At 40.2% G+C, this 27,147-nt stretch overlaps 1 protein-coding gene and 1 non-coding gene across 4 annotated transcripts in view; one reads left to right on the forward strand and one right to left on the reverse strand.

Annotated features, from left to right (window-relative positions):
* The window catches only part of RAB3GAP1 (RAB3 GTPase activating protein catalytic subunit 1), a 119,133-nt gene that overhangs the window by 13,036 nt on the left and 78,950 nt on the right, over positions 1 to 27,147 (forward strand). The gene's annotated exons all lie outside the window — the stretch shown is intronic.
* LOC129472794 (small nucleolar RNA U13) lies at positions 345 to 447 on the reverse strand. Its single transcript, XR_008654070.1, has one exon. It is a non-coding gene; the product is annotated as a small nucleolar RNA U13 (small nucleolar RNA).

Below are 27,147 nucleotides of genomic sequence, written 5' to 3' on the forward strand. Positions count from 1 at the left end.
GACCGTTGTCTGTCTCTGAGAGCTTCGCAAGGGGTGATCAGGGTCCCTGCCTTTTCCAGTTAGGTACGTGTGTACTTGAGGCCAAATTATCTTCATATACTTCAACTAGAACAATGGATTGCAGTGATTCATTGCAGAAGCAGATAGGAGAATACAGTTAACTTTTTAAAAACTATACATTAAACAGATTTGCAAAAAGGTAGAACAGGGTTACTCTTCTCATTAATATTTTTGTTCCAGAAAATGTCATTAGAACTTACATGTTAAAATATAAGAAGTTCATCATTATTTGTAATGAGTTAATAAATTACAATTTTTTCCTTTTCAATTTTTTTGTGTTTTCATGTCTGATGGTAATGTACCAATGTTGTGACAATGTTTGAGGGAGGCATATCTCATATGTATGCATGAAAACTTAAATGTCATGCTTTCGAACTATGAAAGGATCTCTTAAAGTTTCTAATATGGGATCTTCAGCAATTTTTTTTTTTTTTTTTTGGAGACAGAGTCTCACTCTGTCACCAGGCTGGAGTGCAGTTGCGCGATCTCGGCTCACTGCAACCTTCGCCTCCCAGATTCAAGTGATTCTCCTGCCTCAGCCTCCTGAGTAGCTGGGACTACAGATGTGCACCACCATGGCCAGCTAATTTTTTTTTGTAGTTTTAGTAGAGATGAGGTTTCACCATGTTGGCCAGAATGGTCTCAATCTTTTGACCTTGTAATCTGCCTGCCTCAGCCTCCCAAAGTGCTGGGATTACAGGCGTGAGCTACTGTACCCGGCCAGTAATTTTTAAGATTCTAAGGGTGTCTGAGTCCAGAAAGTTTGAGAATTGCTCTAAGACAAAAAGGTATAAACAAGTGCCCGTTGTCAGATACACTTTCTTTTTTTCATGGGTAAACTCTTCCCAGCTTCTCCCTGTATTTGGTCTCTCTCTAGAGCATTGAAAAATGGTGTTTTTATCCAGATTTTATAGGAAAGTTTATCTGACTAAGCTGCTTCGCCATTACCAGAACCCAGAGTACTGGGAAAGGATTTTAAAAGGGAAGGAAATGGCAATTATTGGGCACCAGCTATGGTATTGGTATCATGCACTATAGTTGGGACTGTGTCTGTTAACTTAATCCTTAAACAGATTTCAACAGTTAGTTATAACCCCATTTTATGGAGAAGAAATAAGGCTTTGAGTTCATGTGGTACTGTAATTTTCCCAGTGTCATTTTGCCAGTAGTTTTGGTATAAGCGGGATTAAACTTAGGTCTTGCCTTCACAACCCATGTTGTTTCTATTTTGCTCTGTCCTTTTTGGTTTCAGAAATTTAAGTGTGTGTAAAATTACTTCCGGTGAGTATTAAAATAGGTTTCTAAGGCAGATTTTGGGATTCTGTTGTCTGGGGCTTTATAAAATAGATAAAAATCTTGGTGGTATGAGTGTGATCCTTGAAGGCAAGGGAAGTAAAGAAATGACCTTTTAAGTTCCTTTTAGCCTTGTAATTTTATGATTCTATTTAGCTAGCAAAAATTTTAAGTACTTTTAATGAAATGTTAAGTTTAGGTATGTCATGATCCAGTAATATAACTGTTTAGTCAGTGACTGACTTGTATCTCCCTGAAAAATTCATGGAAGAAGAATTAGCTCAATGAGAGTATTAATAGAAGAATAATGACTACGATAATGTTGAAATGAGTTCACATTTTTCATACCCACTCAGTAGATGGGAATGACACTTCAGTACTTACAGTTCATATGGCAAATTTAAAATGAATTTGAATTATAAATTTTCTCAATTAGAAACTTCCCAAACTAAGTTATAACAATAAGTCAAATTTGGGACTTATATAAACTTTATGTAAACAGTTTAGATTCCTTTATTTGCATTATCTCAGAACATTTAGGTGTTTTATGGAGTATTAAAGTGGGGGAGTATATATTTTATCAAAACTGAAGTTTTTTGAAACTATAGAAGGTTGAGGATCAGTCACTGATGGGAATGCAGTGTTTTTGAAATGAAGTAAATGAAAACAGAAGCAACACTGAGCTACTCACAACCTTGTTTGGAATAGGACATGTAAGATAAGGTTTGTAGTTTGTTTTTTTCCTCTTCATTTTTATTTTTCCTTTAAATCGTAACCATAGTGTCTATAGCTTCTTTGGATATTATGTAGAAGAAAAAAAATTGGTGTTTTGTTATATCTCCGATTCATTAAAATTGGAAGTTTTGGGAGTCTTGCTGTTATTGTTGTCAACATTTTTATTGTAATATAAAAATGGCAGGAGATATCTTTAAGAGGCAGAATAGCACACATAGGTGATGAAGAGTATGCACTTTAAAGTGGTACAGCTTGTGTTGGAATCCTAGTTCTGTTGCTTATTTGCTTTGTGGCATTGTGCTGTCTCAGTTACTGTTAGTCATTATTTATTGTTTTTACCTTTCTGTCTTAATTGCTGTTATTATTTTTGAGAGAAGGTCTTGCTGTTACCCAGGCTAGAGTGTGGTGGCACAATCTTGGCTCACTGGATGGAGCCTCAACCTCCTGGGCTCAGGTTATCCTTCCACCTCAGCCTCCTGAGTAGCTGGGACTACAGGTACATGCCACCATGCCCAGCTAATTGGTTAAATAATTCTTTTTCTGTAGAAATAAGGTCTCACTATGTTGCCCAGGCTAGTCTTGAATTCCTGGGCTCAAGTGATTCTCCCGCCTCAGCCTCCCAAAATGCTAGGATTACAGGTGTGATCCACTGAACCTGAAGTATTTACTAGAGTCAGTAAAATGATATTTGCTTAAGTAGAGTAGAATATAAACAGAATTATTTAACACTCTATTGTGATAAAAATAATTCATTGTTTCTTAGAGCACCTGTCAGCTAAAAGCATAGCACCTAGCTGGGGGAAAGCTTTATGTAATATATTCTGGCTGAAAAAGCTCAAGTTTAATTCTGAGATAGTTAAGAATTAAATATCTCTGTAGACATTTTTAGTTCTTTTATTTCCTAATTCTTTTATATATTTTTAATGATTTGCTTGCCATTTAGTTATAGCACAATAACTAAATTTGTGATAAGTGAAATTTTCAATATGCATTATGAATTTCACTTTGAACTTAAATTTGGTGTAACGTATATGCCACTAAAGGAAGTAGACTATAAAAATCTTTCTTAAAAAAAAAAAAAAAGAGGCTGGGCGCCATGGCTCACGCCTGTAATCCCATCACTTTGGGAGGCTGAGGCGGGCAGATCACCTGAGTTCAGGAGTTCAAGACCAGCCTGGCCAACATGGTGAAACCCTGTCTCTACTAAAAATACAAAAATTAGCCAGGTGTGGTGGCAGGCACTTGTAATCCCAACTACTTGGGAGACTGAGGCAGGAGAATCGTTTGAACTGGGGAGGCAGAGGTTGCAGTGAGCTGAGATCACGCCACTGTACTCCTGCCTTGGTGAGAGTGAGACTCCATCTCAAAAAAAAAAAAAAAAATCCACACTTATTTTAGACACTGTTTGATGTAATGAAATTTCTCTGTAATTCTAAACAACAAACATCAATCTGCTATGAGAGTTTTTCATAAATTAATGCTCATTTTCATTACATGACGTGCTAACTTAAATTTTACCACTTGGCTGGGTAGGGATCACATTTTGTTATAACAAATGCAACAAAAAAAGATTTTTCACAAAAAATAAATTAACAAAGCCATAATCATTTTCGGGGCGTTTTGGCAGTTACATCTCTGTTGCTGTGACTCTTAACCTTTTTTATGGTCTGGCATGCAGAGGGTGTAATTTGGTATCATTAGTAGTAACAGTTAATTTGATAATTCATTTATTACATACACAACACATTGCCTGGTTTGTGCTTAGTACATGTTTGTTGATTGACTCCCCAGAATACACGATTAACCCCTTGAACTTGTCATGTTCCCTTTGTATAAGATACGCAGTGTTTTAGACCACATTTACTTACCTGGGAATTTTGTTAAAATATGGTGATGTTGGCTGGGCGCGGTGGCTCACACCTGTAATCCCAACACTTTGGGAGGTCGAGGTGGGTGGATCACGAGGTCAGGAGATTGAGACCATCCTGGCTAACACGGTGAAACCCTGCCTCTACTAAAAATACAAAAAATTAGCCGGGCGTGGTGGCGGGCGCCTGTAGTCCCAGCTACTCAGGAGGCTGAGGCAGGAGGATGGCGTGAACCCAGGAGACGGAGGTTGCAGTGAGTCGAGATCGCACCACTGCACTCCATCCTGGGTGACAGAGCGAGACTCTGTCTCAAAAAAAAAAAAAAAGATGATGTTGGCATTTTTAAAAGCATTATACAGAAGATGGAAAGTCTTCTGGATGGTCTGGTACCTTTTAAAATAACTGTGTAGTTTAATTTTTCTGCATTTAGTTTTATAATTAACCATTTTCTGTACTTTTTTTCTTTATTTAGTCATTTTTCCCTTTAGGTTTTTGATTTAGTGATTTGATTTTTCCTTCTAATGAATTTCATATAAATTGGCAAGTTTTATGGATGAGTCATTTTCTAAAACTTTGTAAAGATGGTTGTTGAGAATTTCAATTGCATTTTTCCATAGAACAGATGTGTTTAAGATATGTTTACAGGGTAGCAAATAAAATATTAATTTTTTCTCTCTACTTTTGGGGCCATGTCATAAAAGGTTCTTCATCATCTCAACTACTTCTTTTTGTTCTTTTGTTTTATTCATTTTTTTCATTTATTTATTTGTAGAAAGCCTACTGTGCATTAGGAATTATCCCCCTCACTTCCTGTTTATTAAAACAACCTTCTCCCCCTGCCCTCTCTCACCTCCAGATTATTAAACCCTTTTCCCTTTACTCCAAAGTCATTTTATCTCAGCTGTCATTCTTTCTGTGCCTCCCTCCAGGAAAGGAAAAAAACTTTTTATCTGAGGAATGGGAGCTTCTTTAAATTATCCATCAGAGAGAGTCATTTAAAATGTACCAGCAGTCTCACCTCTGCTGAGCTAAATAATCACCTTGAAGCCACTTGCCATGTGGGTTGTTAATTGATGCCAAATAGCCATAAAATGCCATAGGATGGGTATTATAATTCATACCCTGTAGTTGAACAATGTGTAGCCAATCACTAATCAGTGTTATCTCTGTAAACCAATGAGAATTCCTGTCAAACAACTTTGTAACAGCCCACTCCTTGTTTCCTTTAAAAACCGGTTTGTAACAGAGACAGACAGACAGAACACTCCCCAAGGCAACTTGGAAATGTGTCCCGGGGCTGCAGTCCTCAACTTTGGCCCAAATAAAGTCCCTCTGTTAATTTCGCCTCAGCTTCTTCTTTTAGGTCGACATGTGTAACTAATGACTTGGAGCTGTTCAGGCAGTTAGAGTTCAACCAGTTTAAAAGCCACATAGCTCATCGTGGATAGAAGGACTTTACCACAGTATATAATGGGTTTTCTTTCTGTCTTTAGTTTTTTAAGTAGAAATAGCATCTTGCATTGTTGTCCAGACTGGTCTCAAACTCCTGGCCTGTGAAAGGAATTATTATTTTTATTTATTTATTTTTTTTGAGACAGTCTAGCTCTGTCACCCAGGCTGGAGTGCAGTGGTGCAGTCTCGGTTCACTGCAACCTCCGCCTCCCGGGTTCAAGAAATTCTCTTGCCTCAGTCTCCCAAATGTCTAGGATTACAGGCACCCACCATCACGCCCGTATAATTTTGTATTTTTAGTAGAGATGGGGTTTCTCTGTGTTGGTCAGGCTTGTCTTGAACTCATGACCTCGTGATCCGCCCAAAGTGCTGGGATTACAAGCGTGAGCCACCATGCCCGGCCTGTAAAGAGAATTCTTAATCCAGAGTCTTGAGTCTCTTTAAATTGTATGCATTCTTAATTTTGAATGTGAATATGCACAATTTTCTTGGGAGATGGTCCACAGCTTTTGTCAGTTAAAGGAGCCCATGACCCCAGAAAGGTTAAATAAAAGCTAACATTTAAAAATATTTTGGTATATATTCATTATTTTAAAAATTAATGTATTTCATTTTGGCAGAGTATATATACAAAGGCTTACTTGAACATGTACTTTTGGGACAGCTTGTATGATAGAGACTACAGGTTTTTGTGGAAGCCACAGTTTACTCACATACAGGACTGGTAGTTTTTAAGTTGGTGAAATTTGTCCTTGATACCCTTCTACCATCTTACCTTTTTTCGTAATCCTAGTATCCTGGCCTTGAGGCCCAAAACCTCATTTTACTGGCCCTTGAATGCTCTAAAATTACCCACTTTTTTCCTTTGTTTCCAGTCTCTACCCCCTATCTTCATCTCCTGTCCAAACTATCATGCTAATCCTAATCAGTGGAAAGCAGTTTTATTAATTTATTTAAAATATTTGAATGGATGATAATTACTTGATTTTACAAAAATAGTTTGGTTTCATATTTTACTAAAATAGTCACAGAAACTTCTTTTAGGCTCCTATCTTTGAATTCCTTTCTGTTGTGGGTACGACTGCCTGGGGCTGGTGTTGCAGGTAGTAAAATAATTTACCGAGACAGTCATAGGTTAAAAAAAAAAAAAAGAGCAGGTCAGGCGCTGTGGCTCAGGCTTGTAATCCCAGCACTTTGGGAGGCCGAGGCGGGCAGATCACGAGGTCAGGAGATCAAGACCATCCTGGCTAACACAGTGAAACCCCGTCTCTACTAAAAATACAAAAAATTAGCTGGGCAAGGTGGCGGGCACCTGTAGTCCCAGCTACTCAGGAGGCTGAGGCAGGAGAATGGCGTGAACCCTGGGGGTGGAGCCTGCAGTGAGCCGAGATCGTGCCACTGCACTCCAGCCTGGGCAACAGCAAGACTCCGTCTCAAAAAAAAGGTTTATTAGAGAAAGTATGAAAATACAAAAATATGTTGCAAGGGTGCAAGGTGCAGCACAACAGAGAAGGGGCTGCCTGCAAAGAGGAAGGAGCTGGAGGGGGCTAAATGCGGGATGAGATTATGTTCCTGGGGCTACATGCTCCCCTTCCTTGTTGTTGCTTATGTATCAGGACTCCACATTCCCCCCCCAACAGAACAACAATGACAAGTCTTTGACATTGAGGGTAGAGGTCTCATCTCCCAACCACTTCCTGCTAACCACGAGTATGGCAATGGCCCTGCCGATGGCTGTTGGTATGTCAGGAGACTCTGTGGGTCATTGTCCTGGATTCTGGGACTTAGGATATTGTATTGAATCTTTCTTTCTTTCTTTCTGAGATGAGTTTCGCTTTGTCGCCCAGGCTGGAATCTAGTAGTGTGATCTTGGCCCATTGCAACCTCCATCTCCAGGGTTCAAGCAGTTCTCGTGCCTCAGCTTCCCAAGTAGCTGTGACTACAGGTGTGCACCACCATGCCTGGCTACTTTGTTGTATTAGTAGAGACGGGGTTTCACCGTGTTGACCAGGCTGGTCTCAAACTCCTGACCTCAAATGATCCTCCTACCTCAACCTCCCAAAGTGCTGGGATTATAGGCATCAGCCACGGTGCCCGGCCATATATTGGATCTTGTTGGAGGAAGGGACTTATCAGAGATGGGGAGCATGTTAAGACATAACTAGCGTTCAACTGAATCCAGGGAAGATTCATAAAAATAGCAGGCATCATTGGGGAGAGACTTATATCCCTTTTGCAGTATCATTTGTAGGTGAAACTGTAGAATTCTAGAAGATAAAGTTTTGTTTTTTAAGCCAGTTATAAAAAAAAAAAAAAAAGACAAAAAACCTTTTGCAGTGTGACTTTTTGTCCTTATTGGAAGCCCATTTGGGTAACCTGGAAGTTAAACTTGATGAAAAAGTGTTTAAATTGAATTAGACACAACATAGGGAACCAATTTTAGAGAGACTATTATGCTTTAATTACATGCAATATTCTTTTTATAAATTTCCTGTTATAATTTTCTCATGACTTACATAGACCATCTATTATATACTTGGACTTTTTGACTTGTCCTGAACATCCCTTATTTTTAAACAACGAGTTATTTTACTTTAGGACAAGAAATTACCATACAAGATCCTTTCTCATATAAAATATCTTTTTTATAACCTTCCTTACCAAAAATACCTCTTTACCATTATAACCTTTAATTAGGCAGAAATTATTTTTCTTCTGTTAGTTATGGTTTGTATTACATGTTGCTGTGTGAGCCTGTGAAGGGGAGCAGATAGGGGAGTTGTCTACATACTGTAGAAGTTATCCCCCTTCAAGAGATTGCCCAGTTAGATTTCCTGCTAGGGTCTGTCTGAATAAGTGTGGGCTATTTTTAAGCCCAGGGATAGGACTATCTAGGTTGAAGTTATTGGTTAAAGATTTAGGTAGCTTTCCTGGGAGAAATAGGGCTATTAGAGGGAAAGATGAATTCAGAGATTGGGCAAATATTAAGCAGACACCCATCTTGGAAAGTATATTTTTGCCCCAAACGGGTGTGGAATATTTAGACATTACCCAGGACTGGTGAGAGAATGGTAATTGGTCCCTTAAGTAATATAAAGCGGTGTGATTTTTTTCTTTTGGACAGAGAGAGGGAGTGCATTTGCCCCCATTACCCAGCAGGATTTGGAAGAGTGTTGCTCAGGGAAGGAGATTAGTACAGAGTAGGCAGCTCTTGAACCCAAAAGGGAAATTTATAATTTCATTTGCATCCTACAGAGTTGCTCTTGGCTTTGTTTTGTTGATGCCAATGTCTGATTTGGAAGCCAGATAGAGCAGAGAGACCCCTCAGCTCAAGGCTATCGGTGGTTGGGATTATCCTGGGGGCCCTTTGGCCTTTAGGCAGTCCCATTTTTAACGGCTGAGCATGTGACAGAGGGGCAAGCTGTACAGGGTTCTTTCCCATGTATCTCATTGGGGCAGTTTGCCTTCTAGTGGCCTGGCCTTCTGCACCGGTGGCAGTTACCTGGAGGAGTGTCCTTAGGGCAACCTGGAGGAGGCTGGGGGCTTATAAAGCAGCCAGCACTTGAGCCTGACTTGTGTTCCTGTGTTTTTCTTTCTCTTTAGCCCTGTCCTCCTCATTCTACTCTCAGTTATAAAAGACTGAGGAGGTTAATTTGAGGATTTCTTTTTTTTTTTTTTTTTTTTTTTTTTGAGACAGAGTCTTGCTCTGTCGCCCAGGCTGGAGTGCAGTGGCACAATCTCGGCTCACTGCAAGCTCCGCGTCCCGGGTTCACGCCATTCTCCTGCCTCAGCCTCTCCGAGTAGCTGGGACTACAGGCGCCCGCCACCACGCCCGGCTAATTTTTTGTATTTTTTAGTAGAGACGGGGTTTCACCGTGGTCTCGATCTCCTGACCTTGTGATCCGCCCGCCTCGGCCTCCCAAAGTGCTGGGATTACAAGCGTGAGCCACCGCGCCCGGCCCAATTTGAGGATTTCTTGCATAGCAGCCATGCTAAAAGAAAATTAGACATTTCTTTTTGAGAGTCTGAGGGTTAAATTTATCTCAGTGCTTTAAAATTCAACCCAGGGGTGAGTCTGAGGGAATTGAGGGGCTTCGTCCCGTGATGGGACTGTAAAAAATGTCTCTTGGGGACGCAAACTGCAATTTCTCCCAGGGCATCCCACCAAGGGATAAGGGAACCACTCACATCTGCTGAGGGACTTCTCCATGCACTTTCCAAAGGGGCATTCCACCTATTGGAAAGTATCTCCTGGCACTAGGGCCTTACACTGGATGAACACTAGTTGAAAGACCCCAGGTTAGTCTAGGTACGAATTGCGCTGGGTGCTCAATCCAGGTAGGAGGGGAAAGGGTTGAGGGAAGACTCACTATCTTGGTGCTGTTTGGGATTACCTGGTTTAAGATGTCTGGAGCAGGAGGGTTGGCTGCCTTACGTGGGAGAGTTTAGAGTGAGAAATGGGGGTCTGACTTCCTCCAAAATGTGCATAGGTTCGCCCTGGTCAAGCTTCTGCCTGCCAGTTATGCCAAATGTAGGGATTGGGGACTTTTGACTAGAAAGGATAGGAGAGAGCCTTCCTCCCTTCTGGGCAAGGCAGCCAAACCTGTTCAGTCCTTAGCCTTCAGGCTACACCAGGGAGTGGCCCTGGCCAGTTGTCATTCATTGCCAGAGGAATATTAGAGTTTGTCTGCCAGAAGACTGAAAAGGAAAGCAAACTTTGAACTCTTACCCGATTGGGTGGTGGGTCAGACATCTTTTTACTGGCCCTGGCCAGGAACCTTCATTTGTCTCCGGGCTTGGACACTGTCCACCAAGAGGTCGGAGTTGGAGGAGAGGAAAGGGAGACAGTAAGAGAGAGGTACCCAAGCAGTCCCCGAGCACTCCCCAGATGGGCCACCAAAATGTTGCAGGCGCCACTGGTTGGGGCCAGTGTCATGGGCAGTAAAGGATTTACCAAGACAGTTGTAAGTAAAGACAGGCAGATTTAGAGAAAGTACGTATTAGGAAAAGTACGAAGATATGATACTGGCAGCACAGCAGAGAAGGGGCTGTCTACTAAGAGGCAGGAGCTGGAGGGAAGTTTTATAGGGTCATGCCAAAGGGGCCATGTACGGGCGAGGTATTTGGGAACAGAATGTTGTGCCAGCAGGTTGTTTGTGATTAGTTGTCTCTTGGAACAGTTGTTCTCCCCCACCTGGGATCCCTTCCTTGTTGCTTACTAATCAGGACTCCACACTTTGCATCATTGTCCTCAAGTTTTTAATGTTTAAAAAAAATGCTTCTGGAATTTCAGTAAAATGTAAGAAAAGTTAAGTAAACACTTTAAAATTATATGGGGAAATATTTTGGGGCAAGGTCTAAGGGCCTAGAAGGCTGTCCTATGGAGCCAGTCCCCATTGTTTCCCTTGTTCTTTCTTTTCTACTTTTTGAGTAGCAAATTCTTTCATTAAAAAATTTTAGAGACCTTTAATTACAAAAATAAAGTAACCACACCAAATGATGCATATGTATAAAAAAGTGATAGTCCCTTCCTCATCACTTCTCCATTCATCTACTTTTCAGAACAACTTTTAACAGTTCCATGTGTGCACATTATGCCTTGAAAAAAAGATCAGTAACTTTATTACAGTTATCTTTTTAAAAACTGTATCTTGGCATGTTTGCAAGATAGGACATAAACATCTATTGTTACTTTAATTCTTGCATTGTAGTCTGTTGTATGATTATCGTAATGTGTTTATACATATTCCTATTGAAGAATATTTACTTTCCAGTTTTTGCACTTAAGGTACTGTGGTGGTAAGCATTGTTCTACATACTCTTGCATATTTGCCTTTTTTTTTTTTTTTTTGCATATTTGCCTTTTTTTGGGGAGGTCACTATTTCCTTCATATGGGGGTTTTCCTCAAATATCTGACAATATCTACTCATTTGAGAGTGAGGAACTAAAATTTGTGGGAGTCATAGGATCAAAAACTTTTTTATTTCATTGTGTAGTCACAGTGTCAGTCTCTGTAGGCATTTTCATTTGAGCCCACCAATCTCCTCCTTGTGAATACTCTTGCATATTTGTATGAATATTTCTGTAACAGATTTCTTTTCTTTTTTTTTTTTTTTTTTGAGACGAGGTTTCACTCTGTCGCCAGGCTGTAGTGCAGTGGTGCAATCTCAGCTCACTGCAGCCGCCATCTCCTGCGTTCAAGTGATTCTCCTCCCTCAGCCTCCTGAGTAGCTGGGACTACGGGCATGTGCCACCAAGCCTGGCTAATTTTTTGTATTTTTAGTAGAGACAGAGTTTCACCATGTTAGCCAGGATGTCTCGATCTCCTGACCTCCTGATCCACCCGCCTCAGCCTCCCAAAGTGCTGGGATTACAGGCCTGAGCCACCGTGCCTGGCCTTCTGTAACAGATTTCTAAAAGTGGAATTACTCGGTCAAAGAGGACATGATTCTTATTTTTGATAAATACAGCCATGTTTTCTGCCAAAATAGTTGACTGCATTTATACTTTTTCCATGTATGGTATATGAAAGCACCCATATCCTCACTCTGTCCACACTGTTTATTTTCATATTTTTTCTAATATAACAGACTAAAACTATCTCATTTTTATTTACATTTTCCTGAGTACTGATGACATTGAGCATTCATTAGTGTTTATTAGATATTAGAATTTCCTTTTTGATGGCATGTTACATATGCCGACCAATTTTCTACTGTCTCATTGGATTGTACAAGGGCTTTTATATTTTTATGAATGCTAACTCTGTGGGTTGCAGATATTTTCCCTCATCTGTCATTTTTCTTTGAATGTCTTATACTTCACAAGAGTTTATATATATTTTTGCTGTGGCAAAGTACATCATATAAAATTTACCATTTTTAAATGTATAGTTCAGTGGCATTAAATACATTCACATTGTTGTGCAATTATTACCATCATCCATATGTAGAACTTTTTTTTTTTTTTTTTTTGAGACGGAGTCTCGCTCTGTCACCCAGGCTGGAGTGCAGTGGCGCAATCTCAGCTCACTGCAAGCTCCGCCTCCCGGGTTCACGCCATTCTCCTGCCTCAGCCTCTCCGAGTAGCTGGGACTACAGGCGCCCGCCACCACGCCCGGCTAATTTTTTGTATTTTTAGTAGAGACGGGGTTTCACCATGGTCTCGATCTCCTGACCTCGTGATCCGCCCGCCTCGGCCTCCCAAAGTGCTGGGATTACAAGCGTGAGCCACCGCGCCCGGCCTAGAACTTTTTTATCATCCCAAACTCTACCCATTAAACAATAACAGCCTCACATAAGTGGCATCATACAATATTTGTCCTTTTGTGTCCAACATGTTTCACTTAACATGAAACATGAAGTAATATCTTCAAGGTTCATTCATGTTGTAACGTATCAGAATTTCATTCCTTTTGAAGGCTGAATAATATTCCATTATATGTATATACCACATTTTAAAATCCATTCATTGGCCAAGTACAGTGGCTCATGCCTGTAATCCCAGCACTTTGGGAGGCCAAGGCGGGTGGATCACCTTAGGTCAGGAGTTTGAGACCAGCCTGGCCAACATGACGTAACCACATCTCTATTAAAAATACAAAAATTAGCCAGGCATGGTGGCTCATGCCTGGGGTCCCAGCTACTCGGGAGGCTGAGACAGGAGAACCACTTGAACCTGGGAGGTGGAGGTTGCAGTGAGATGAGATCAAGCTACTGCACTCCAGCCTGGGCGACAGAGCAAGACTCCATCTCAACAACAACAACAACAACAACAAATCCATTCATTCATCTGTCATCTGTTGCTTCTATAGACTATTGTGAATAATGCTACTGTGAACATGTGTTTTACAAGTTTATGTTCTACTTGGTTTCAGTTCCTTTGTGTAGGCTGGACATGGTGGCTCATGCCTGTAATCCCAGCATTTTGGGAGGCCCAGGCAGGAAGATTACTTGAGGCCAGGAGTTTGAGACCAGCCTGGGCAACATAGCGAGACCCTATCTCTATCAAAACAAACCCAAGAAACTGCTGGTGTCACCTCTTTTGGGTATACAATCAGAAGTGGAATTGTTGGGTCCTATAGTAACTCTTTAATTTTTTTGAGGAACCATCACGTTGTTTTCTACAGTGGCTGTAGCAGTTTACATTCTCACCAGCAGTGCTCAAGGGCTCCAATTTCTACACTGTTATTTCCTGGTGTTTTTTTTTTTTTTTTTTTTTTCAAAAAAATAATGATCATTCTAATGAGTATGAAGTGGTTGTGGTTTTGATTTGCGTTTCCCCAATAATTAGTGATGTTGAGCATCTTTTCCTGTTCTTATTGCCTATTTGTCTATGTTCTTTGGAGAAATGTTTATTGAAGTCCTTTGCCTATTTTTACAATTGGGTTATTTCTTTTGTTGTCGAGTTTTAAGAGTTCTTTATATATTCTAGATATTAATCCCCTGTGTGATATATGACTTGCAGATATTTTCTCCCATTCATGGGTTGCCTTTTCACTCTGTTGATAGTGTACTGATGCACAAAAGTTTTTAATTTTGATGAAATTCATTTTATTTTTTCTTTTGTTGCCTGTGCTTTTGGTGTCCTGTCCAAGAAATCATTGCAAATTCAAATGTTATGAAGGATTTCCCGTTTAATTCTAAGAGATTTATAGTTGTTAACTCTTATGTTGAGATGTTTGATCCATTTTGATTTTTATATGTAATGTAACAAGAGTTTATATTTTTAAGCAGTGAGGTTCTTTATGACTTCTAGATTTCATACTGTATGTAGAAAGGGTCTCTTGACCTTACTATGATAAATTTATAATTCTCTATTTTTTAGTACTTCTAAAGATTTTTTCTTTTAACATTTAGATATTCTACTTAGAATTAATTTTTGTGAGTGAAATGAGACTTTTTGTTTTTTGTTTTGCTATTGGATAGCCAACTTTTCCAAACTGTCCCATTGAATATGTTCCCTTTATTATGTACTGAGTTCCCATATGTATTTGGATCTATTTCTGAATTCTGAATAATGTTTATTCCTATATAGATCATTTTATTTTAATTACTATAAATTTGTTATACATTCTGGTAGGACAAATATCCCCCCATTATTTCCTTCTGCAATCACTGGACTATATTAGTTTCCTCTCTTCCCCTCCCCTCCCCTCCCCTCCCCTCCCCTCCCCTCCCCTCCCCTTTCCTTCCTTCTCCTTTCCTTTCCTTTCCTTTCGACAGAGTGTTGCTGTGTTGCCCAGGTTGGAGTGCAACGTCGACCTCCTGGGATCACGTGATCCTCTGCCTCAGCCTCTAGAGTAGCTGGGACCACGGGCATGTGCCAACACACCTCACTAATTTTTTTATTTTTTGCAGAAATGTGGTTTCTTTTTTTTTTTTTTTTTTTGAGATGGAGTCTCGCTCTGTCGCCTAGGCTGGAGTGCAGTGGCACGATCTTGGCTCACTGCAACCTCTGCCTCCCAGGTTCAAGCAATTCTCCTGCCTCAGCCTCCTGAGTAGCTGGGATTACAGGCATGTGCCACCATGCCCGGCTAATTTTTTCTTTATTTTTAGTAGGCACAGGGTTGCACCCTGTTGGCCAGGGTGGTCTCGATCTCTTGAACTTGTGATCTGCCCGCCTCAGCCACCCACAATGCTGGGATTACAGGCGTGAGCCACTGTGCCCAGCCAGAAATGTGGTTTCACCATGTTGTCCAGGATGGTCTTGAACTCTTGGGCTCCAGTGGTCCTCACATCTTGGCCTCCCAAAGTGCTGCAATTACAGGACTAAGCCACCACACCTGGCCCCTATACTACTTTCTGATTGTCTTTATTCCTTACTTCTCCATGCTTTCCCCTTCCTTACCATCTCTTTCTCATTTGTTTTTCTCCTTCCAGCATGTTCAGATGAATTCTCCTGAACTAATGCTGTCATTATATTATGAGACTTCACAGAAGCCTTCAGTGGCTTTCCATTGCCTACAGGGTAGTCTGAACTAGGACTGATATTCATAGGCTTCTAATTTCTCCATCTTTTTTCTTTTCTCCCCTATAGGGAACTTTAGCTGAGTTGGGTTGTTTCCTAAATTTGCTGTTCAATTTCCTGCCCCGAATCCTCGTCTGTTCTTTCTTATCAGTTTTACCTTACCTAAAGGCTAACAGGGATCCAATTTTCTTCACGAATCTAGTGATGGCCTACTTATCTGGCATTTAATCATGTCTTTAATTATGTCCTTAGTCATGTCCACTTACCCTACTGGTAAATGATATGGTAAATCAGTTTACCACTTAATAGTTTGGTAACCTGGGACAGATTTTTCAGTCTCTTAACTTTTCTCATCTATAAAATGAGGTAATACTTAACCTCATTTAAGTTTAATTTTGTATGCACAGGGGTACACACACATGAATTATCTGGCTTAGTAGGTACTTAGCAGATGTGAATGAGTTCCTATCTTGAAGAGCAGGAAATTAATTCGTACAGTCTGCTTTTACTTAAAAAATATAATGAACTTCACGTATATGCAATTGGAGTAATTAAAATCCTTGGTGGATATACATAAATGTGATACATATTTATAAGATGAGAAGATCATATATACAGAGGAGAAGGTCAGATCAGGAAATAAAACACACAGGCTTAAAATGAAGCCAGGCTGGCTCAGAAAGGAGTATAGATTTTGACTGCTAAGGTAGGCCCAAGTGCCTATTAGATCTGAGTGCCCAAAACGATGCTAAATCGTACTTGTTTCCTTTAAAGAAGGCTTATTTGTGTTAACCAATGTACCTTATGCCTACGTGAATCAATACCTGGCTAATTCTTTTCCCTGAGGATTTCTTCTTATATTTGATCTGGTTTTTCACTTAACAGTTGGCTATGTCCCCTTTGCTCAGGATCTCTTCCTGTGACAGTTCTTAGGTAGTTGAATGTTCTCTGGATGAATTGTGGTTCTTGGTGACTGAAGAAGGACTATCTCAAGTTCCCCTTTGTTTCTGAATTTCCCCTGTGGAATGAAAGTCAAAAGTTGCGTACAAAAGAGCTTTTGGACTGAGTCTTGATATCATTCCTTTCTGTGCTTTTGTGCTTTTAATGGGATGATCTTGATCCAGGCTGAAGGCCAACCAGGCCACCTGTATAGAGTGGAATGTATCTAGATGACTGGGTTGTTTTTGTTCAATGATTAGAAACTATTTATAAATCTCAAATTGTCATGATCAAAATATCTATATCCATGTCTGCATAATACATATACTGAACTGGAAATTTTGCCATGAAGCAAATGTTCATTAGTGTTAAGACTATATTACATATTATATCTATGTCACAGAACAGAAGAATTCCTTAAAATAGCAAATCTCCATTAGCTGGGCATGGTGGTGGGCGCCTGTAGTCCCAGCTACTCGGGAGGCTGAGGCAGGAGAATAGCGCGAACCCGGGAGGTGGAGCTTGCAGTGAGCCGAGATCGTGCCACTGCACTCCAGCCTGGGTGACAGAGCAAGACTCCGCTTCAAAAAAAAAAAAAAAAAAATATATATATATATATCTCAAATCTCCATAACAATATGTATGAGTGGTGAGAGGAAAGTCAACCTTCTAGATTAAAGTGTTCTTCCACACTTTTGCTGTCTTTTGGGATTATTGTTTGTGGTCACCAGCAGACCAGGTATCTGTTGGAATTGAGAGCTAGGTTTTTATTTGCATACAACTTTGTGAGCATAATTGCATGTTTGTTTTAGGAAAGCTGCTTGAAAAATGTATAGTTCTAGGGTTACTTGTGACTAAAGAAACATTTGATTTATTTTATTCCAGAAATAGATGAAATCCTCAGTGAGTATTCTTTATTTTTAAAGATTTCTGCACATTTGGATTATAAACCGCTTGGGTTCTTTTAAGACAGATTAGACAGATACAAAATATTGTGATTAAAAGAGAATCTTCTCAGTGTAAATTTTTAGTTGGGCTGGGTGCAGTGGCTCACGTCTGTAACCCCAGTATTTTGAGAGGCCGAGACGGGTGGATCACTTGAAATCAGGAGTTCAAGACCAGCCTGGCCAACATGGTAAAGCCCCCATCTATACTAAAAATACAAAAATTAGCCAGGTGTGGTGGCACACACCTGTAGTCCCAGCTAATCAGGAGGCTGGGGTGGGAGAACCGCTTGAACCCAGGAGGCGGAGGTTGCAGTGAGCCAAGATCATGACACTGCACTCCAGCCTGGGTGACAGAGCGAGACTCTGTCTCAAACAATGAATGAATGAATGAATGAAGATTTTAATTGAAATAAAATTTATATACCATAAAATTTACCAATGTAAGGCATATAATTCAGTGGTCTTTAGTATATTGATAGAGTTGTCAACCATTACCATGATCAATTTTAGAATATTTTCACCACCACCTAAAGAAACTCCATACTTGTTAGAAGTCACTTCCCATTTTCCCCTAACCCTACACGACAGCTAACCTGCTTTCTCTCTATATATATTTGCCTGTTCTGGACATATCATATAAATGGAATCATATAATGTGCACACTTTTTTTTTTTTTTTTTTTTGAGACACAGTCTCACTCTGTCGCCCAGGCTGGAGTGCAATGGTGTGATCTCGGCTCAGTGCAACCTTCGCCTCTTGGTTTCTTTTTTTTTTTTTAATTAATTTTTTTTGCACACAAAACAATAAACATTTTCTAAAATACGTACAAACAAAAAGATACATATCAAACATATTAGGAAGGTTGCACATGGGAAGACAGGGAATAGAAATGGGGAGTGGGAATTAAAGAAAATAAATGAGAGCGGGACTTTGTATGGATCAATGATAATAACTCAATCCTCTATTTGGCAAAGAAGAAGGAAGAGGAAGAAAAAGAAAGTGGGATAAAAGATCAGAAAGGGAGTAAAATAGAAAAAATTAGAGTGTGACTCCAGGATAGACCTGTTTTCTTGTTGCTGGGTTGGTTGGTTGGTCTGTTGTATTTTTCATATGTTTCGCCATGTTGGCCAGGCGGGTCTCAAACTCCTAATATCAAGTGATCAACTCGCCTTGGCCTCCCAGAGTGCTGGGACTACAGGCGTGAGCCACCACGTCCAGCCCCCACATTGCTTCTGGCCTCCGTGGTAGACCTCCCAGATGGGGCGGGCGGGCAGAGGCGCTCTCCACATCCCAGATGGGGCAGCCGGGCAGAGGCGCTCCTCACTTCCCAGACGGGGCGGCCGGGCAGAGACGCTCCTCACTTCCTAGACGGGGTGGTGGCCGGGCAGAGGGGCTCCTCACTTCCTGGAAGGGGCAGCCGGGCAGAGGCGCTCCTCACATCCCAGACAATGGGCGGCCGGGCAGAGGCGCTCCTCACTTCCCAGACGGGGCGGCCGGGCAGAGGCGCTCCTCACTTCTTCCCAGACGGGGCGGCCGGACAGAGGCGCTCCTCACTTCTCAGATGATGGGCGGCCAGGCAGAGGCGCTCCTCACATCCCAGACGATGGGCGGCCGGGCAGAGGCGCTCCTCACATCCCAGACAATGGGCGGCCGGGCAGAGGAGCTCCTCACTTCCCAGACGGGGCGGCCGGGCAGAGGCGCTCCTCACTTCCTCCCAGACGGGGCGGCCGGGCAGAGGCGCTCCTCACTTCCTCCCAGACGGGGCGGCCGGGCAGATCGCCTCTTGGTTTCAAAGGATTCTCCTGCCTCAGCCTCCCAAGTTGCTGGGATTACAGGTGCCTGCCACCATGCCCAGCTAATTTTTGTATTTTTAGAGACAGGGTTTCACTATGTTGGTCAGGCTGGTCTTGAACTTCTAACCTCAGGTGATCCACCTGCCTTGGCCTCCCGAAGTGCTGGAATTACAGGCGTGAGCCACCATGCCCGGCCAATATGTACACTTTTGTAACTGGCTTCTTTCACTTAACATAATGTTTTCCAGGTTTGTCATATTGTAACATTTATCAATGTAGTCATCCCTTGGTATCCTTGGGGGGATTGGTTCCAAGACACCATTCCCCTATCCCTGTTGTGGATACCAAAATTCCTGGATGCTCAAGTCCCTTTTATAAAACGGCATATTAGCAAATGGCCTACACACATTATCCCATATACTTTAAATCCTCTCTGGATTACTTATGATACCTAGTACAATGTAAATGTTGTATAAATAGTAGTTATACTATATTTAAAAATACATATATATTATTTTAAATTGTATTGATTTTTTTTTCTGAATATTTTCAACCCACGGTTGAATCTAAGGATGTGGAATCTGCAGATATGGAGGGCTGATTGCTTTTCATTGCTGAATAATATTCCATCGTAGGGGTATACCACATTTATCTTTGACTATTGATGGGAATTTGAGTTGTTTCCACCTTTTGGTTACTGTGAGTAATGCTATGAACATTCATCGCATTAAGTTTTTGTGTGGACATGTTTCTATTTCTTTTAGCTGTATATCTAGGAGTAGAGTTTCTAGATCCTATGTTTGTTTTTAACCTTTTGAGGACCTGTCAGAATGTTTTCCAGAGTGGCTCTTTCATTTTACATTTCTACCAGCCATGTATAAGACTCCTGAGAAACACTTGTTACATTTATTTTTATTTTTTAGAGGCAAGGTCTTGCTCTGTTGCCCAGGCTGAATTGCAGTGCTACAATCATAGTTCACTGTAACCTCAAACTCCTGGGTCTCAAGTGATCCTCCTGCCTCAGCCTTCCAAGTAGGTAGAACTATAGGCATGTACCAACACACTAAAAAAAAAAAAATTTTTTTTTTTTTTTCTGTTAGGGATGGAGTCTCATTGTTACTCAGGCTGGTCTTAAACTCTTGGCCTCAAGCAGTCCTCCTGCCTAAGCCTCTCAAAGTACTGGGATTATAGGCATCAGCCACTGTACCCGACACGGTTTTGTTTTTTTTTTTTTTAATTATAGCCATCCTAGTAGATATGAAGTAGCATCTCATTGTGGTTTTGATTTGCATTTTTGTAATGGCTGATGATGTTGAACATCTTTTGATGTTTTTATTGGCTGTTAGTATACCTTTTTTAGAGAAATGTCTTTTCAGGTCCTTTGCCCATTTTAAATTTGGGTTGTTGGCCGGGTGCGGTGGCTCATGCCTGTAATCCCAGCACTTAGGGAGGCCAAGGCGGGTGGATCATCCGAGGTTAGGAGTTCGAGACCAGCCTGACCAACAAGGTGAAACCCTGTCTCTACTAAAAATAAAAAAATGAGCCAGATGTTGTGGCACATGCCTGTAATCCCAGCTACTTGGGAGGCTAAGGCAGGAGAATTGCTTGAACCCAGGAGGCAGAGGTTGCAATGAGCCAACATCACTCCATTGCACTCCAGCCTGGGCAACAAGAGTGAAACTCCATCTCAGAAAATAAAAACAATAATTAATTTGGGTTGTCTTCTCCTTATCCAGTTGTAAGAGTTCTTTATATATTCTGGATACAAGTCCCTATGGGGTACATAATTTGCAAACATCTTCTCCCATTCTCTGTATTGTAGCATGTATCATTGTGAGTCATCCTTTTACTTTCTTGATGGTATCTATAGTTTTAGCTCTTACATTTAGATCTGCAATCCATTTTTAGTTAATTTTTAAGTCTAGAGTTAGAAAAGGATCCAACTTTATTCTTTTGCATGTGGATATCTAGTTGTTGCAGCAGTTGAAAACATAGGAATACCTTTTGGATGGGGTTGTTATACTATTTCAGCTTGTTAGATCACAGTGTATATATTACTCAAATATATGGATATCCAGTATGTTACTGGTTAACATACTGGTTAGGAAATATTTTCTAGTACCTTTGGAAATTATAGGGGTTATTATTAATACTGAACAACGGTAACTCCCTAAATATGTATTAAACATGTAGGTACTGTTAAGTACCAGGCTGCAAAGATGAATAGAACAATAGTCTTTGCCTTTCACAATCTTGTGGAGAAGTAGACATATAAATAAATAATTAGAATAAGGTATCGTTCTTGTATTTGAACAAGATGCTGAGAAATAATCACTAACTGCTTGAAAATAATCAAAGGCAGATTTTCTATAGGAATTAATATTTAGGTTGAGTTTTGAACAATGAGTTAAAAGTATACTGAAAGAATGAAGTAGAGAAGAGCAGTAGGAATAGCCTATGCACAGGTGTATAAAGAAAGCACACCTCTGGGGAAAAACAAGTTGTTAGGCATAATTGTAATACAAGGAAAATGGAAGGTAGCTGTGGGGGTAAAACTGGAAAGGAATAGGGTCAGATCTGTAAGCTTTGTATTTCCACCAGCGTGAGAAACTTGGCTATCTTGGAGGTGCTCGTGTTGAAACATTTGTATATTATAACTTCCAATTATGTTACATTTTTATATCCTTTTAATGTCAGGTTTTTTGTTTTTTTTTTTTTGAGACGGAGTCTCGCTCTGTCGCCCAGGCTAGAGTGCAGTGGCGCGATCTCGGCTCACTGCAAGCTCCGCCTCCCGGGTTCACGCCATTCTCCTGCCTCAGCCTCTCCGAGTAGCTGGGACTACAGGCGCCCGCCACCGCGCCCGGCTAATTTTTTGTATTTTTAGTAGAGACGGGGTTTCACCGTGGTCTCGATCTCCTGACCTCGTGATCCGCCCGCCTCGGCCTCCCAAAGTGCTGGGATTACAAGCGTGAGCCACCGCGCCCGGCCAGGTTTTTTGTTTTTATACAATATGTGTAATACTATAATACATAATTGGAAATAAAAAGTATATGGAGGTGTATAATCAGATTTTTACCGATAGAGGTCACTGTTATAGATTATGGAAAGCTGTTGAATGTTTTAAGTGGAGGAGGGAAAAATAGCAGATTTGTATTTTAGGAAGATAACCACGTGGAAGAAGGATGGAGGACTATTAAAACAGTCCAGGAAACATATTGTGAAGGGCTTAATAAAGGCAGTGATCTTTATCTTACTGAGGTCTTTGGCCCTCCAAAGTTATGGCTTAGACTCTATCTTAGTTACCTAATGTTTATTGAGTAGGTTGAAAGATAAGTGGAAAGGATTGTTGGTGCCAAGTTATGATGATTAGTACCATGCTGTTGTTACATAATTGCCATTACTGTCTTTTCTTTTGGAAAAAGAGCATCTTCCTCTCACCAACCCTCATATTTTCCTCAGAAGTTATTTTTCCACTGCTTCTTTATCTCATTTTTAAGGGATATTTTATTGAATTTTTTTTTTTTTTTTTTTTTGAGACAGAGTCTTGCTCTGTCACGCAGGCTGGAGTGCAGTGGCGCGATCTCGGCTCACTGCCAGCTCCGCTCCCCGGGTTCACGCCATTCTCCTGCCTCAGCCTCTCCGAGTAGCTGGGACTACAGGCGCCCGCCACCACGCCTGGCTAATTTTTTGTATTTTTAGTAGAAACGGGGTTTCACCGTGGTCTCGATCTCCTGACCTCATGATCCGCCCGCCTCGGCCTCCCAAAGTGCTGGGATTACAAGCGTGAGCCACCGCACCCGGCCTTTATTGAATTTTTTATTTGTTGGGTTATGATTTATACACAGCAAAGTTTACAGAACTCATGTATGTAATTGTTTTAACAAATGTATATACCCGTTACCACCATTCGTATCAAAATATAGAACATTTTCGTTATCCCAGAAAGATGGCTTGTTTCTCAATCCCAGAGGTAACTGCAGTTTTGACTTCTTTCACTGTATATTTTAGTTTTTCCTGTTCTTGAGCTTTTTGCAGATAGACTCATACAGTATGCACTCTTCGTATCTAACTTTTTTGCTGAACGTGATGATTTAAAAATTCACCCATATAGTATGTATCATTCTTTTTATTCTATAACTATACCACAATACACTATCCTTTCTCCTATTGGTGGGCATTTAAATTGTCTCCATTTCTGGATTATTATTATCAAAGCTTCTCTAGAGAATTTTGTAGATATCTGCTTTCCTTTCTTTGGGTATATTCTTAGGAGTGGAGTTGCTAGGTCTTAGGGTAGTTACATGTTTACTTTTATTAAAAACTGGCAAATTCTTTTCCAAAGTGTTTTATCATTTTATGCTGTTAGCCGTGCATGAGATTTCAAGTTCCTCTGTGTTCTCTGTGACACTCGGCATTGTCAGATTTTTATATTTAGTCATTCTGTTGGGCATGAAATGGAATCTCATTGTGGTTTTAATTTGCATTTCACTGATGACTATTGATGGTAGTCATCTAGTAATTAATCACAATTACTGTTTATTGGTCATTCATAGCGCTTTCTGCTGTCTATTCAAGTCTTTTGCTCATTAAAAAATTTGGATTGTTCAATTTTTTTTTATTATCCTCATATATCCTGGTTGCAAGTGCTTTTTCAGGTATGTATTTTGTTTTTCCTGTAGTCCATGGCTTCCCCTAATCTTTTTTTTTTTTTTTTCTTTTTTCTTAGAGATAGGGTCTTGCTTTGTCACCCAGGCTGGAGTGCAGTGGTACAATCATAGCTCACTGCAGCCTTAAACTCTTGGTCTCAAGTGATCCTCCTGCCTTAGCCTCCCTAAGTAGCTAGGACTACAGGTGCACACCACCATGCCCAGCTAATTATTTTGTAGAGACAGGGTCTTGTTGCCCAAGCTGGTCTCGAACTTCCGACTTCAAGTGATCCTCCCTGATGGACCTCCCAAAGAGCTGAGATGACAGTTGTGAGCCACTGTGCCCAGCCACTTAATCATTTTCTTAACTGTGTCTTTTTATAAGCACAAATTTTATTTAGCTGAAGTTCATTTTCTCTATTTTTAATTTTAATTGTTAGTGTTTTTTGTGTCTGGTCAAAGGAATCTTTGCCTATCCCAAGGTATTTGCAAGATCCCAAGATATTCTCATGTTTTCTTCCATGTGAATATTTAATTATTCCAGGACCGTTTGTTGAAAAGACTATTATTTCCCCCCTGAATTCCAATGGCATCTCTGTTGTGAAGTCAGGTATAAGTGCGAATGTTATTTCTGGACTCTATTTCATTGATGTGTTTGTCTATCCTTATGCCTATACTATACTGTCTTAATTATTGTAGCAAAGTAAGTGTTAAAATCAGGTAGCATACTTATTCATCAAAATTATTTTAGCTGTTCTAGGTTCTTTGGATTTTCATATTAGTTTTAGAATCAACTTGTCAATTTCTACAAAATGCCTCTTGCTGATGTTTTGATTGGGATCATGTTGAATATACAGATTAACTTGGGGAGAACTGATGTGTTCACAGTGTTTTATCTTCCAATCCATGTATATGATGAATCTCTATTGGGTCTTTAATATCTCTCTGCAGTGTTTTGAAGTATTTTAGGTAGAGTTTTTGCTCATCTTTCATTAGGTTTATTCCTAGATAATTTCTTTTTTTAATGGTAGTAAGGGGTATTTTTAAAAATTTCTCTTTCCAAGCATTTGTTGCTAGTATATAAAAATACAGATGGTTATTATATATTGACCTTGAATTTCATAACTTTGTAAACTCATCAGTTTTAATCATTTGTTTGTAGATTCTTTTGGATATTCTACATACATGATCAGGTAATCTGTGAATAGGGACAGTTTTCTTTTAAATCTATACATTTATCTCTTTTTATTTTCTGGTTAGGATCCTCAAAGGTAATTTTTAATGAATTACTAGGTCAATTTTGATGAACTAGAATTGTCATTTCGGTTCGCATAGCAGATACATGCCATACTGGAAATTGGTATCAAATGACTATATCCTAATGGAATTGAATATGGGATGTTAGAGTGTTGTTTATCAGTTGAGTCTGTTTTAGAGACAGAACTTGGATGCCTTGTCTTTATTGAATACAATCAGATCTTCCTCTAGATTGTTGTTGGTAAGGTTGACAACAGTACCAGAATCCAAAATTAGGGTGAGACAGTATCTCTGTATCATTTTAAAAGATTTACTGCAAACTTGAAAAAGGGATTTCTCTCTTCTTTTCTGGACTTTCTTTTACCTAGTTTTAGCCATAACTGCTTTATATTGGGCATTTCTTCTAGCAAAACAGGCTCTTATGTACATTATCATATTATTTACTGCCTCTTGAGACTTTGGTATAGGCAGTTGATGCCTTGATTTAACACAGGTCAACCTCATGGTAAAGAAATCTACCCCACACAAAAAAATTATGATTTTTGGCCAGGTATGGTGGCTCATGCCTGTAATCCCAGCACTTTGGGAGGCTGAGGTGGGCAGATGACTTGAGGTCAGGAGTTCAAGACCAGCCTGGCCAACATAGTGAAACCCTGTCTCTACTAAAAATTCAAAAATTAGCTAGGCATCGTGGTGCATGCCTGTAATCCCAGCAACATGGGAGACTGATGCAGGAGAATCACTTAAAACCTGGGAGGCGGAAGTTGCAGTGAACCAAGATCACACCACTGCACTCCAGCCTGGGTGACAGAGTGAGACTCCATCTCAAAAAAAAAAAAAGAAAAAAAATTAAAATTCCTTGCCCACTTTTTGATGGGGTTGTTTTTTCTTGTAAATTTGTTTAAGTTCTTTGTAGATTCTGGATCCATTAGCCCTTTGTCAGATGGATAAATTGCAAAAATTTTCTCCCATTCTGTAGGTTGCCTGTTCACTCTGATAATAGTTTCTTTTGCTGTGCAAGAAGCTCTTTAGTTTAATTAGATCCCATTTGTCAATTTTGGCATTTGTTGCCATTGCTTTTGGTGTTTTAATCATGAAGTCTTTGCTAATATGCCTAGGTTTTCTTCTAGGGTTTCTATGGTTTTAGGTCTTATGTTTAAGTCTTTAATCCATCTTGAATTAATTTTTGTATAAGGTATAAGGAAGGGGTCCAGTTTCAGTTTTCTGTATATGGCTAGCCAGTTTTCCCAACACCATTTATTAAATAGGGAATCCTTTCCCCATTGTTTGTTTTTGTCAGGTTTGTCAAAGATCAGATGGTTGTAGATGTGTCGTGTTATTTCTGAGGCCTCTGTTCTGTTCTGTTGGTCTATATATCTGTTTTGGTAAAAAGTACCATGCCATTTTGGTTACTGTAGCCTTGTAATATAGTTTGAAGTCAGGCAGCATGATACCTCTAGCTTTGTTCTTTTTGCTTAGGATTGTCTTGGCTATATGGGTGCTTTTTTGGTTCCATATGAAATTTAGTTTTTTCTAATTCTGTGAAGAAAGCCAATGATAGCTTAATGGGGATAGCATTGAATCTATAAATTACTTTGGGCAGTGTGGCCATTTTCATAGTATTGATACTTTCCATCCATGACCATGGACTGTTTGTCCATTTGTTTGTGTCCTCTCTTATTTCCTTGACTCAGCAATCCCATTACTGGGTATATACCCAAAGGATTATAAATCATTCTACTATAAAGACACAGGCACACATATGTTTATTGCAGCACTGTTCACAACAGCAAATACTTGGAACCAACCCAGATGTCCGTCAATGACAGACTGGATTAAGAAAATGTGGCACATATACACCATGGAGTACTATGCAGCCATAAAAGAGGATGAATTCATGTCCTTTGTAGGGACATGGATGAAGCTGGAAACCATCATTCTCAGCACTCTAACACGGGAATAGAAAACCACATGCTGCATGTTCTCACTCATAAGTGTGAGTTGAACAGTGAGAACACATGGACACAGGGAGAGAAGCATCACACACTGGGACCTGTTGGGGGAGGGGAGGGCTAGGGGAGGGATAGCATTAGGAGAAATACCTAATGTAGATGACCAGTTGATGGGTGCAGCAAACCACTATGGCACGTGTATAGCTATGTAATAAACCTGCATGTTCTGCACGTG

Source organism: Symphalangus syndactylus, chromosome 22 (assembly GCF_028878055.3).
Source record: "Symphalangus syndactylus isolate Jambi chromosome 22, NHGRI_mSymSyn1-v2.1_pri, whole genome shotgun sequence".
In the NCBI taxonomy this organism is placed as follows: Eukaryota; Metazoa; Chordata; class Mammalia; order Primates; family Hylobatidae; genus Symphalangus; species Symphalangus syndactylus.